Genomic DNA, 13853 nt, shown 5'->3' on the forward strand with positions numbered 1-13853 from the left:
GGGAAGGGGCGGCTGTCGGGGGGCGGGGGGAGGCGGCTCCGGCCGTGGCGGCGGGCCGGCCCTGAGGTGAAGGAACGCCCGGCCCGGCCTGTGGCGCAGGGCCCGGGCGTCGTGCGGGGAGGTCGGCGGGGCCCCCCGGCCGCCGCCCGTCGTCCCCTCCCGGGGCTTCGGGCCTGGGCCGCCGCCTGCCCGGCGGCAGGGCTGTGCCTGTGCCTCGGGAGCGTGAGGAAAAGCTGCCGCGGGTCCCTTCCCCTGCAGCAGCACCTGTTGTCCACCTTTTCTCGGGGAGGGTGATCCACCCGGGAGAACTGAGCTCCCCGTCGCTCATTTGCCCCCGTGGTGTGCCCGGCGCGGCACATCGACGGGCAGAAATTAAGCACCCCGAGGAGAGAGTCGGACCCGCAAATGCCTGACCCGGTGGCGCCCAGGCCAGGAGGCAGGCCGTGTCCTCACGAGGACTCCCAAAGCGCCTCGGCCCGGTGCAGGTGCAGCCGTGCGAGTCCCGCGTGGCCCCCTGGGCCGGCAGCTGCCCCGCCACACGGGCCATGGGGCAGCTCGGAGGGTGCCGAGGGGCTTTGCCTCCTCCCGGCGGGGTTCGTGCCAGTCTGCGGAGTGGAGGGAAGGTAGGGCTGCTCCTCCGAAATCCACCGTGACAGTTGGTCTGCAAGCACTCGCTCCTCGGGATGGGTAAGAGATGAGTGCAGGTCAGGATTAACAACTTTATTTTTCAGTTAGGTGTAAATCAGGGGATTCAGAGCTGGTAATTTTCCAAGGGAAGAGTTAAGTTCTAGTGGTGTCGGGCAAAAATAATGACTTTTACTTGTGCTTCCTTCCTCCCCCAGCCCTGCAGAGCTGCACTCCCATCGGGTATGATGTGCCTCACTGAGTAATGCTGTCCAACGTGTAAAGTGGGGAAACGCTGTTATCATTTGAGCAAAGATTATTGCAGGGTATATGTGGGAGGGACTGTAATGTAGTGGTTAAAGCCTGGGAATACAGTCCTGGTCGTTTGAGTTATGTTCTGAACTGTGACTCACTCTGTGTGTGTGTGGTTTCAGCAAATCATTTATGGCCTCAGACAAAGCAGATTTTTCCATTAATTTAAATGAACTGTAGATTAAACAGGTCTTCAGTGGCAGAAGAATCAACCGTTCTATGATTCAAAATTAAGATCACCTATCTACCACATAGGTGTTTCAATAGTTATATAAACACAGCATGCCCTGGAATATTACGAAGGGTAAATTATTGATAGCAGAAAAGTGTTTAGAGACACTTGCCTTAAACACAGTGCCAAAGCGAGCAGCGTTCCCTAATCCTAACCCTAACTGTAGGCTGAGCCTTCGACAAGGCCCCCAGCCGTGGCCTAGACAAAAAAGTTCTCGCAGCGCAGCACTCTTTGCAGCCTCTTTGTGCTCTTTGCAGCCTGCGTTTTGCTTCGGCAGCCCCCTCCCGGCCCTCCCCAGCTGCAGCTCTGCATTTTCTCTTCCTCTCAACCTGAACCCTTACGCCAGCACACGTCTGAGCCTTCGACAAGTCTCCGAGTCGTTGCCCAGATTAAAAAGTTCTCACAGCAGCATGTTCAGGGATGTTTGCCTTAACAGCAGGGTCAAAGCGAGCAGTACTGCAATGCTCGGGTCTCAAGTGTGACCCCATGCCTTGCCTGTTTCAGCAGTATTTAGGCACGCATTATAAACGCTGGGTGGTGGAAAGGATTTTTATGCACTGTCTACTCCAAATATCACAGGACAGTTGGAGCTGGAAGGGACCTCTGGGGATCGTCTAGTCCAGCATGGTCATGTGAAAACAGCTGCCAGTCCACGCTTCTGCAGAAAAGGATGGCAGGCAGAGGCTGCACTGTTGCAGCGTGCCGTGGATGCAGCAGGTAAATGTGGCAGGACTGTGGGCAGGGGCTGGCCTTGCATGTGGCATTCCCACTCATCTCCCCGCACACACGCACCCCACACCAAGACTAGCCTGGTTTGGGCAGCTCCAGTGCTGGGCGGGGTGCTGTGGGTGTGTATATACTCAGCGGCATTTGTCTTCACGACCGCGGGGTGGCTTTTTGAAAGTTTCCCACCGAGCCTGTTCCTTTTATACGCAGCAGTGCGATGCTGCCAGCCTCTGCCCATCCTGCCACACAAGTGTGGCAGGGCAGTCCTTCCTTCTCCACCCCTCGACAGTCCCAGACATGGGGTTGGGGACATGGAGGGGGTGAGACATGGGGGTGGGCAGTGACTGAGAGGCCAAGCGAGTAATCACATGTTGGGGAGGAAGGGAGTAGTTGTCTGCTAGCACTGTGTACAGAGTTGAGAGATTGCTCACGACCATAGCAATGTCCTGCAGCAGGTTGGGGGTGGCAGAGGAATGTCGAGGTTTTTTGGTGGTTTGGGTTTTTTTTCCGCTGCGATGGATGAATTGCTCCTGAGGAGCTTGCCTCATCCACCTGATTCAGGGGGTTGGAGGATAGGAGCAGGTTTTGGAGTGCTCCACATAAATTTCCATGCTGCAGGGGTGAGGGGCAGTGGAAGATGCTTTGCTGTTAGGAGAAAGCAGGTGCTTCTCAGTGCTTTGTGCTTACTGGTTTGAATTTACTGGTTGAATTGGGTTTGATCTAAGTCAGTGGTGAAAAGAATGGCAAATGTCTAACTGAATAAAGGGTGGAGGAACACGCCCACTGCCCTCTCTTGGTACAATAGATTAGGTAAAAAATAGCATTTTATACATTGACATCTCTGGTTCTGGGCATCACTTTCTTCCCCTGTAATGAAATCCATGTTTATACAAGTGAAATCACACACAAACACACACCTTGCATGGAAATATCTGTGTTTCAGTGTGGTTTGCTGTATCGTATCTGAGGTAACTGCATTTTAAAGCCAAGACAACACTTAGTAATAATAAGCATATCACAAGAAACTTCAGAAGAATCAGAAAGTCTGTTCAGATAATTCCTTCCAGTCCATAGTATATTACTAATATTTTTTTTTTTTATGGTACTATTTAGTATCTCAAACTTAGGCTATGGACCCAAACAGAGAAAGTCAGCCCTTATCCCAAAGAGTTTACAGCTTCAGTGGAAAATCAGCATGTACTCATAGTTTATCAAGCCCCTGTATATCCAGAGTAACCCAGTTCTGTGTCAGTAGCCTGAAACAAAAATCAGCTCTTTGGAGTAAAGATTTTTTTATGTCATTTCCATTATCAGGTTGCTCCTCAAGCTGTCCTGCTGGGGTAAAGGCAGTGTGTTTACATTAATTTGCCTGCCAAGTACTTTGCTAGAGACTTCCACAAACTTCCTCTCTTTGCAGGAGCAATGGGCTGATGTCTTAAGGACTGTGTGGGTATGCCTCTTTAATTGGAAGGGAATCCTCACAAAAGGGAATCTGATTGATTTACTCTAAATATTTAAGTGCAATTTTCTTAGTTTAACACCATCCTATTTTACTGCAGTATTGCATCTTGCCTCTGAAATTAATAGTTAACCACGGAGAAAGACAGGTCTGACAGAATGGAAATCAGGCATTATATTATCCCATGAGTCACATACATGAAGAGAACCAAACAAGTGTCAGCCAATGGCTTTGAGCCCAAAATATGTCAAAGAGGAGATGTGTATCTTCATTTATATTAAGTAGATAGAAAGCTGGTTGCCATTCCCATTAAACAGGTTGGAGTTCTGCCACTGACTTCAGTGGGAACAGGATTGGGCCCATGTGCTGGAAGCTGGCTCTGGTTACCTGGGCTGACTATATTTTCTGTGCAGCAGGGCAACTTATATTTTAATGACAGAGAGATTCAAGACCTCCCCTAGTTTTAGGCATTACTCCTTCCTTTATTAGTTTGATGACTTGACTTCTTCAAAATGTGAGGATGCTCAGTAGTAGGCAGCAATGGATGCTTTTCTGAGTGCAGCTTCACTGAGAGTAGCAAGTGACTGTAGAGAGGGATTAGCACAGCACCTTTTCTGAGCAGGGTTTTGTGATTTCTAATTACTTAAATTTAAAATAAAGAACGACATTAAGGAATTAACCCCACTTTAGGCATTCAAACCACTTTGGCAAAATCCCATTTTCAGGGAGAGTCTTGGCTGAATAAATGTCTCAAAATGTTTCAGAACTTTCTTGAATACCGGGAAACTTTTGTACCTCAGTTTTCTCACTCTGGGTATTTCCCCCACAGCTTCTAATGCATCTGGCTGTAGACCTGTCTCAAGAACCAAATAAATCTTGGGCTGCTGATATGTATTGGATCCACCACGTGATTTGTACTGAAGTCCCTTAGGGAGGGGAGATGATGTGAACAAATACCAGTAAGTACACCCGAACCAGCAACTCTGAGATCAGGGCTGAATGCCAAACCTGCTGTTGGTCACTGTGTCACATATTCTAGCTTTTATATACAAGCTTATAGTCATCTCTGTCACATATACATTTTACTTTTGTTATATTGTCATTTATACATTAGGGTTTAATTTGCTTTGGTGGAACCAAGTTCAGTTTGGTGGACTGGGAATGCATATTCACTAACTTTTTAAAAGTTATTTTCACATTTTTATTGACATGCCAGTTCAGTTAAAACCGTGATGACAGAGTCAGGCTGAAATGAGTGTCTGTTGTTGATTCATAATTGTGCAAATTAGCATTTAGACTTCTCATAAAATAATATAAAATTTGGAAGGCTATGTGCCAGTGCTGCTTGCTTCATTCCAGTCAGCAACCCTCCTGTGTTTACTGGAACTCATGTTAAATATCAAAAGAATGGGATTGCCAGAGTTTTCATACCAAAAATTTCTTGACCTATCTTATTATTGGTTACAGAATTGGCTTATTCCAATTGTTTCTGGAGGCGAGGGGGGTTGCTATTGACTGCAGTAAAACTAGGATTTGATTCCCTAGACTGCAGTTTTAAGAATAGCACTCTATTATTTGGCTTGCTAAGTGAGCAATGTATATAATAACTCTATTGGCAACATTTATTTGAAAAAGTCAGTATATGATTACCACATGAAAGCATCAAGTTCTGATTTTAAGTGAACATGTAGGTAATGTAAATAAATAAAGCTCTAGGTATACTGCTTTATGTCTGCATTGTGAGCAATAACATTTGCAAATATCACATCAAGAATTCTGAGTTGATAAAACCAATTTAAAGGCGGCCTTTGCTAAGGTAAATTCCAAGTGGGTATTTCACGAGACCCATAACAATATATAGGTCATTATATAATATGTGAAGAATGTAATTCACATTTTTAATTTAGCTCATGTAATTTATTTTGTAATTTGATTACCAAATGGTGTAGGAAATCTGAATTTTTAGCTATCAGTAATATAACTGTAACTTTTATTAGCTAATTTGTATATGGATGATTTCCTTAGAATTTTAAACAGTGACAGGTGTTTCTTGACATGACTGGTGTTCATCATGACTTTTGTTCAGTAGCTGGATATATTCCTCAGTGTTCGTCAGTGACCTGAATTATCCCTGCAAGAGCTTATGAGGAACCAGCTGAGAGAGAGAGTTTTCATGTAGTCATTTAATCAAGTGAAATTTGCTCTTCCCCTTTCAGTAGCCAACAGGAGAAGATTTCAAGTAATGAAAACATTTTAGGGCTCAGCTGAACAGTATATGTTTTGGTATTTGTATATCGTGCTTATAACTGAGCAATGGTTTTTAAAGGCTTACATACTTCTGTGCAAGATGCCTGCTCCATGCCTGATATGGGTTACAGGTGTCTTTTCATTGGTTTTGCTGGGCGTTACTGGTTGACTTGGAGGGAGCTTCCTGGAAGGACACCGAGTCGTGTCTACCTTTTCTTTCTTGGGTATGCTGCTAATAGAAAGTTTATGTATTGATGCAGCTGCTCTTCCCTTTGCAAATCATGCAGTTGATGGTGATAGAAGCTCAGCTGGTGTGCTAGCTCTGCTTGTTCTTGCTACAGCAGGCACTGTGCTCTGGACTAACTGAGGAAACAGGGCTGAGCAAATGAGCACAGCAAGGCTCTAACATGAGTCTAGCAATGCCGTCTCCAGTGCTGCTGTGTGTGTAAAACACATGTGAATGAGAGAGCAGGTTTCCCTTTGTCAGCATGGTGCTACAGCACAGGTCATTGCAGGCCATTGGAGACAAGGAGGGATGTATTTGGAAGAAAATGTGATACTGAGGGAAGTTAGAGAAGAGAGAAGAAAAAAGGCTGCAGTTAGGATGTAGAAGTGAGGATATTTAGAGTTTGATTCTGCCAGTGGCAAAATTTGCATTGAGTTTAACTGGATAGGGAACAAATGTTCAAGGAGAGGAATCCCGGAAAAGGAGAGAGAGGGCTCAAGAGAGAACAAGCTATCCGACATCTGCTTTTGGAGGGCCTAGCATTTGAAATGGTATCCAGCCAAAGCTTGGGCATGTGTTTGTGCTTGGTGCTGGCAGGCAGGGTGTAGGCGTGATGAGGCTACTTTATTTTTTTAGCTTTCATGCTATATAACATAATCTGTTTATTTAGAAAAGCATATTTTTGCCCCAGTCAGAGTCATTTCCCGTGAAAAGCAAAGTGCTCTTGCTGGAGGACTGCTGGGTTTTGTGAAATATGAGAACAACGAGAAAAGTTTCAGAAAATTTTGAAACGTAGGGGAATCCTTCCCTGCATTTCTTCCATCACAAGTGTCCCACCCATAATTCCAGTGTGATGGGAGAGCAGGGTAAGGGAACAATTCAGGTTTGGGGTATGTCTACATCCTGGGCACCCTTTTATGATGTACAATATGGAATATATCCACCCACTGGAGAAGGAAACACGGATGCAAGTTAGACTGGCTAGCAGCTCTCATATTAGCATTGAACACAAAACTGGGAAATAAGCTTTTGTGGAAAATTTGTCAGTTAGACTGTGCTTGTCGTTATCGGGCTTAAAATGCAAAAGTTACCTTCTGATATTGCCATTTTACAGTGGCAAACTTGCCCCATAAGCAACTGTGAAACCCAGTGATAGCATTTGCATGGCTGTGTGTGTATGATGCAGCTAATTAGTATATATTGTTGCTGCAGTTCATACGAAAATTATTCTTACATGCTGAAAATCTGGCACATTGTTGCACATACAAATTAAGCTGTTGTTTATGTGTATGTAGACTTTTCTGATTTGGACACACAAATACAAGTTTTCAGGAAAATATTGCATTCTGATTAAAATGCAGGTCAAAGGATCAAAAGATTTTCAAGGCAAATTATATTTTCTGGGGATCAAAATGTATAAGCTGTACTAGAGTTCCTATTAAAACGAGCTTTATAGATTTCATATGTGACTGCATTAGTAGAGTCTATAATCTGTTGGCAGTAATGACTTCTGGACCTTTGCAATTTCAATAATTTTATGTGCGAATAAATGGCTCATAGGCAGCTCCCTCTTCCCAGCCAAAACAATAATGCTGACTGAAGAATCAGGAGACTTAAAAAGAAAAAAAAAAAGAGGGAAAAGAAAAGAAAAGAAGAGAATGATAAATGAGGAGATCTTTTTCAATTATTTGTCTCACTCCTTTAGCTTAGTGCATTTGAGCTAGGTTTTCAAACCTTCACTATGTTCATGCTTTTTGATAAGAAAGCATTAATTCTCAGGAGGTCAGGAAAACATTGTTTGCCTTGAGAACTGTGATCAAATCATAAGTTGGCGATATTGCTGAGTATCGTCTTGCATACCAGAGTAGAGTTGATATCTATGAATTGGCCAGTGCAAATCTACCTGCATGGCTGTATGTACCCAAGAGCTTTTGAGTCTCTAGGATGGTCAGCATTCATTCAGTTCATGTGCGTGGATGACAAGATACACCTGTGTGAGGAAAGTCAGCCAGATACTTCCAAGGCAGTTCTCGTTTAGAGGTGTACTGGAGTCATTGGCAGTGAGAGTATGGGGGTGTGTGCCAGACACCATCCAGAGGCGTAGAAGAGGGTAACAAGCCCAGACTACCTTAACTGCAAAAGAGTGACTCAGCTGTTTCTGCAAAGTTTTGAGTTTCAGCAGAATATTTTTTCCGCTATGCTGACAGCTTTTCCACCCACGTATTGCATATGTGGCTTTGTGCCACAGAAGTATTTTAGGATTATGAAGCCTAGTGTAAATTTTTAAAGTTACGTATGAAAAAAAGGTGCCTTCTGGATCTTAAAATGTGTAGATTGTGTGTAGAGTGTAGACAGTAGGGGCGTCTTTGAAAAACCCAGGGATTGGGGGAGATATATCCCCACCTATCATTTACCTGTTTTTATTTATTCCACCAGAACCTAGTCAATGATGTTTTCAGACAACCTGTATCTACAGAAATAGAATTAATCTGAAATCCCCCCAAAGTTTTGGCATTGTTTTTATCATGGGGCAGAGGTAGTCATTCACATACCTGGTATATACTGTGCTTTTCTTGATCCTGTTACTGTAAGGCATCTCCAAACGATCCTGCAGGGAAAATAAAGAGAGATATGCAGGGAATTAAACCTAATAAAATAAAAAGGTTTCTTAATCTGTCAAGTGTATTGTAATATTCAGTGAGTTACTATACTCAGCTGAAGATGAAACTGGATGGAGTGTGCTTGTAATATTATTCCAGCACATTGAGCCATTACATGCGAATACATCCAGTCTGCTTTGAGCAAGTCATTTGTCAGTTCTTTATGCAAGACTGTAACCCTTGCTGTCACTCTGTGACTGCTGCATGAATCAGGCATGGGAGGATGGATTGAGGAGGAGGACAGTTAGGCGCTGGGGTTGTGCTTGGTCATTTATGTCTTTAAGCAACCCAGCTGTGGAATCCGAAGGTTTGCTCTATTGTCAGAAATTTTTTTGTGCCACAAATGCTGATACAGCAGCAAAAGCCTCTATCAAGGGCCTCACCACATCATGGGACTGGAGAAGAAAAAGAGCAGAAATCCAGGGAAGTAATGTTAGTGACCAGTAACCACCACTCTATGGCAGATCACTCTTTTAAAGCAGGCAGGGCTATGGCTTCTTTTGACTCCGTGTCAGCTGAAGGGTCAGTAATTCATTTGTGATGTCTGCAGCACTCCTCAGCTTTCTTTGGTGTTTGGATTTTGGGGTTTGGGATTGTGTTTTGTTTTGGTCATTTACAAAGTTACTTCCAAAGAAAAGATATAATACAAAATGACAGCATATATTAAGCATAAAAGCATCACTGTCCTCTGGGACCTGTCGGAGAAGAAAACGCAGAGCCACTGAAATGCAACCCCATCAACTGCCCCATCAATAGAAGTGCCCACCGGCAGGTCAGCAAATCTCTGTGGTCATTGCTGGACAGATCTAAGAGAACCAAAGGGACAAGTGACTTTTGTCCCTGGCTAGCAGGAAGACGCCAGCCAGGGAAACAAGCTCACCCTTTGTTTCACCCTCAGGCTGCAAATGGACCGGGAAATAAGTCCTCCCAACACCTTGCACTGGATGCTGATTGTATTTTTCCTGTGTCACAGTAGGGCAACTTGATTCCTCCACTGTTTCACACAGTAGTGTTAAAAGAAAAGGGAACAGCCCTGCTCCATAGCTGGAGCCCAGGCTTGGCACAGTTTATCACTCCAGGGCGAGTTTGGAGATTTGTGAGGCTGAAATTCAAAGTGAAACTCAGTGGATGTGAGTGCCATGGGAATCAGAGCAAGCAGGAGGTTTGCATGGATCCCCTTAGGGTTGGAGCTGCTGAGTTTCATATGGTGCTAAAAAAAAAAATAATACAGTGTCTCTGGAAAAAAAATCTGTCTGTGTCTTGAGGCAACTGTGGGCACCTTCAGCCAGCACCTGATTCACTAGCAAACAGTTACCTACAAGGCATTTCAGCTGGCAGACACTTGTCCTAGGCGCCGTAGGCCATAAGGGCTGTTTTCAGTTTAATCTATTTTTAATGTGGCGCCTTATTCCAAACTGCTGAGTTCTCACATTCCCGAGCTGTCATGGTAATAGGATTGTGCAGTCTTATTGGCTAAAGTTTTCCACCTCAAGTGCCAAAAGTTAGGCTCCTAAATCCATATTCAGATTCCTTAAAGTGACTGACGAATCCCACAGGAGTTAGTAGGAACTGGACATGGTCTGCACCTTGGAAAATTAAGCCCAGCCATTAGGTGCATCAACAAAGCCTGGCTGCAGGCACCAAGATTTTCAGATGTGGGCCACCATGGATTGAGCCCAGACTATGAACATGTATCTCCAAAGGTCAGAAGGGTTCAAGTGCAGGGTTCTTTGTTCAGCCCCACTGTACCTGTTGTGAGATGAAACTTTATAGTGTGGTGACCGTGTGAACTATTATGCAATGCACAGGGCAGCTTTGAAGCAGCAGGTTTAAAAGCAGCCGTTCTCTTTCCTAGTGTGGCTGCCTTTCTATCCAGAATGGCTACCAATGTCGATATGAAGGAAGGAGGCAAGGTTAATGCAAGTGGGAATTTTGTCGGGGATTTGGAAATGGAGTGCATTCAAAATCATAGCAAGTGGCAGAGAGCAACAGCATGCCTATCCCTTTCATTGACTTCCTGTCTGTGCTACTTCTCTACCCGTGATCTAACACTGCATATTTTTACTCTACTACCTTCTTCTGCTATTTCTATTTGTAGCACCCTGCTAGACTTGTATCCAAGCCAATCCAAAATTCTTCTGAAACTCCCTGTGCTAGCAGCAACATGAAAGCAGAACTCTGCAGTGGCTGCAGCAGCGATAGTAGGGTTTAACTAAAGTTAAGAGTGGTGTCAGTCACTTTAGCCTTTTGAGTTACACTGAAAATGTAAACGCCATCTGCTAAGAGAAACAGCTTGCAAAAATTGTGTTATGTCGCCTTTTTTTCATGACAGGCCTAACAATACTCTGTGTGGCATTACCAGCCAACATTTGAAACAACTGATGCACTTTTATTGCTTTGTTTTATATGGAAGGTTTGTTTTCTTGTTATTATTATTGCAAGATAACACATAAGGCCATGAAAGTACAATGCACTCTCACCCAGATGAGGCAGAACTTAGTACACTTTAAAGAGTGTTTTACTGCACTGTGAAAGTGTCATTTTTTTCTCCTATTTTCTACAAAGGGGGAAAAAGCAGTTTTCAGTGTCCTGTTCTATTAGAAGACAAAAACATAGAAGAGCCAAAACAAATTCCTGTAGAACGTGTCCATTCACTAGCCAAAAGACCTATAAAGCTTCAGTTAACCACACCCTTTCATCCAAAGAGCGCAGATGAAATGAAAGACCCTTGTGCTGGTAGTGCCCCCCAGGCACCCCAGTCCCCTGAGCCATAAGGGAAGTGCTAACTGACCGTGGGTCGGGGTATGCGAGGCTCAGTACAGGGCACAGGTATCCAAACAGGAGGTGCCGCCATCTCTAGCCTCAAGAGCCAGACCCTGGAGCCAAAAGCAGTGCTGTTGTGCCAAGGCTTCCTAGCCTGTGGACGGGGAGGAGTCAGCAGGCCAGGCTGCTGGGACAGGCTGAGGAGATTGTAGCCTGGATAAGCGTGTGTGCCCAGGGACCGGAGCAGAAATGCGGTACAATGGCATAACTCTTCCTTCCCCCTCATTCTCCCTGTTCACATCAGGGCTACATCAAGACCTAACCTACACATCTCTCTCCCAAAAAGAGAGCGCGTTTGATGTCTAGAGGACAGACTGAAAATACAGGTGTTTCAGAAATCTTCTTCCACTCTCACATCCCTGCCATCCCATCAGAGCACAGAAACCTCACTCAGGACTTCATGCTTGAGTCTTACAAAGACTCTGATGGCATGCTTTCCCCCCAAGGACAGTGCCAGCAATACCTTGGAAGTAAGAGTAGTGCTCCTTCCTTCTGGCTGGTGTCTATCTTCTAAGTCACTGTCTTTTATTTTAGAGCATTCACTGAGGAAGTGGGAGACCTGGGTTCAATGCGTTCCTCAATCTGAGAGTGCTCATCTCTCACTTCCCATGAGACTGTCTAACTGCCGGCCGATCAGCTATTCCGGGTGAAGCTCTTCAGAGTGAAACCATGCCTTCCACTAACAGGATGTTTGCTCTCCCCATCCCGCTCTTGGTGGGCAGCTTCTGTTTTAGAGTGAAGTGATCAGAGCTTCATAGTGTGAGGAGCCTCAGGCTGCATTTAGTGTTCTTGGAGCTGGTTTGCAAGACCCCATGCCTTAGGGCGTTCAGAGTCCCATCTTATCTCTGGATCCCCATGGAGGATAGCGTAAAGTGCATCTCATGGAGATGCTGTTCTGGGCAGGTGTGGAAGCAGAAAACTGGAATGTGAACCAAGGAGAGACCATAGAGTGCAGGTGGCTGAGAGATAGTGACCTCTGTGACTCTGGACTTCAGTGCCTGAGTTCAGTTAAAGTCTAGTTTTATGCACGTACGTCCTTACTAAAACCCAACTCTGCATTTGGCTCCTTCATGTGGACAGATCCTGGTGGATCATCCAGGATCTTCACTGCCGCTTTGATAAACATTTCCAAGGTTTATTAAATGTGCTCTGTGACGTTCTTTTGTGGAGATGGTAATTTGACAGTTGTCACGTGAGAAACTAAGGTTTGCCATCTGGCCTGGCAAGACTTTTTTCTCCTCACTATTAATTAAACTGAGGTTATTGCAAAATTTTATTATGATGGTTATGATTTGTCTTGTGATAACACTGGGGCCAATATTGAGGCATGCAAAGCACCTTCCACACTGGTGACGTTAGTGGGAGGTGCAGCTGAGCAGCACCTCTTTGGACTCTGGTGTCAGCTCTAATAACAAAGTTTCAAGGCCAATTCCTGCTAGCCCCATTCAGGCACCTTATCCTGGAGCAGGTTCTTCTGGTTCTGAGGGGATGGTTTCACAAGTAGGAAGACGTAGCTGGGGGGGAGGAAGGGGGCAGCTGCTTGGCCACAATAGTGTCATATAACATGCCCTGGCAGGAGATCTTACTGACCACAGCTTTGCCCTGCTTGGTGAGACTGTGATCATTCATGGGAAAGTAGATTGGCAACAAAAGATTGTTAGAGCACAGTGAGAAAAGAAAGGAGGGAAAGGCAGTAGGGCTAAAGCTGAAATCATCTGCAGAAAAGAGGTGCTGATGATGGCTGGGGGGAGGAAGAAGGAAATTAAGCTTTTCTGGTGGTGGGACAGGAGGTGGCTGTAGCCTGTTTGGGATGGATGTGTGCAGTATTTTGCAGCTTAACCTGTTTCCAATCCACACTCAGACCCAGCTCAGGGCCCTTGAGTGTCAGAGGCTCTTGCTCATTCTTCAGTAGTCTCCAAACTGTGACTTTGCAAATATGCTGATACTGGTAGGTTTGAAGATGTCTGGGTATGAAGTTGGTGAGAAGTCATCCCCCGGCACTAACTCTTGACATCTTTCCCTTCTCTGTCAGAGGCTTGAATGCTTCTCTCCTCAGAGTTAACTCAACAGCTTCACAAGAGATTCAATAATATTTATTTTTACCCAAATCCCTCGAAGTCTGAGGGACTGGAGACAGCATCAGTTTGAGATGAACAGCCAAGAAAAGTAAATCATCCTTGGGTCAGGGTGAACTCTCATTTGAAGAGGCCACAGATGGCAAAGATGTTCATGAATCAGCAGTTTCACAGACCTCTGCCCATTCAGAGAGTAATGTGTGTAAACAGACATGAAAACAGCACAGAGCCACAGAGCGTTCCAGATCTTTCTTGTTCCCTTCGCACTGCAGAGGGGGACCTCCACAGAGGAGCCACAGAGAAGGAGAGGGCTGAGGTGCTGGGCAGTGAGCTAGTCCCAGAGATGGTCATCCTACACCCTCTGCTGCAGCTGTGCAAGAGCCAGAGAACAGGGTGATGGCAAGACACTGTTCCCTGTGTCCCTGTTCACCTGACAGCACACCCAGGTGCGCTCTTCAGTAAAGGAGAC

General features: G+C 45.2%; 1 long non-coding RNA gene across 2 annotated transcripts in view; it reads left to right on the forward strand.

Moving 5' to 3' along the window:
• The first annotated feature begins 202 nt into the window (after positions 1-202).
• LOC128146066 (uncharacterized) overlaps positions 203-13853 on the forward strand; it is a 30389-nt gene continuing 16738 nt past the window's right edge. For both annotated transcript variants that reach the window (XR_008236667.1, XR_008236666.1), the window contains exons 1-2: positions 203-1885; positions 4183-4312. This is a non-coding gene — a long non-coding RNA (uncharacterized LOC128146066). The remainder of the gene's footprint in view (positions 1886-4182; positions 4313-13853) is intronic.

The sequence above is a fragment of the Harpia harpyja genome, chromosome 9 (genome assembly GCF_026419915.1).
Source record: "Harpia harpyja isolate bHarHar1 chromosome 9, bHarHar1 primary haplotype, whole genome shotgun sequence".
NCBI classification, from domain to species: Eukaryota; Metazoa; Chordata; class Aves; order Accipitriformes; family Accipitridae; genus Harpia; species Harpia harpyja.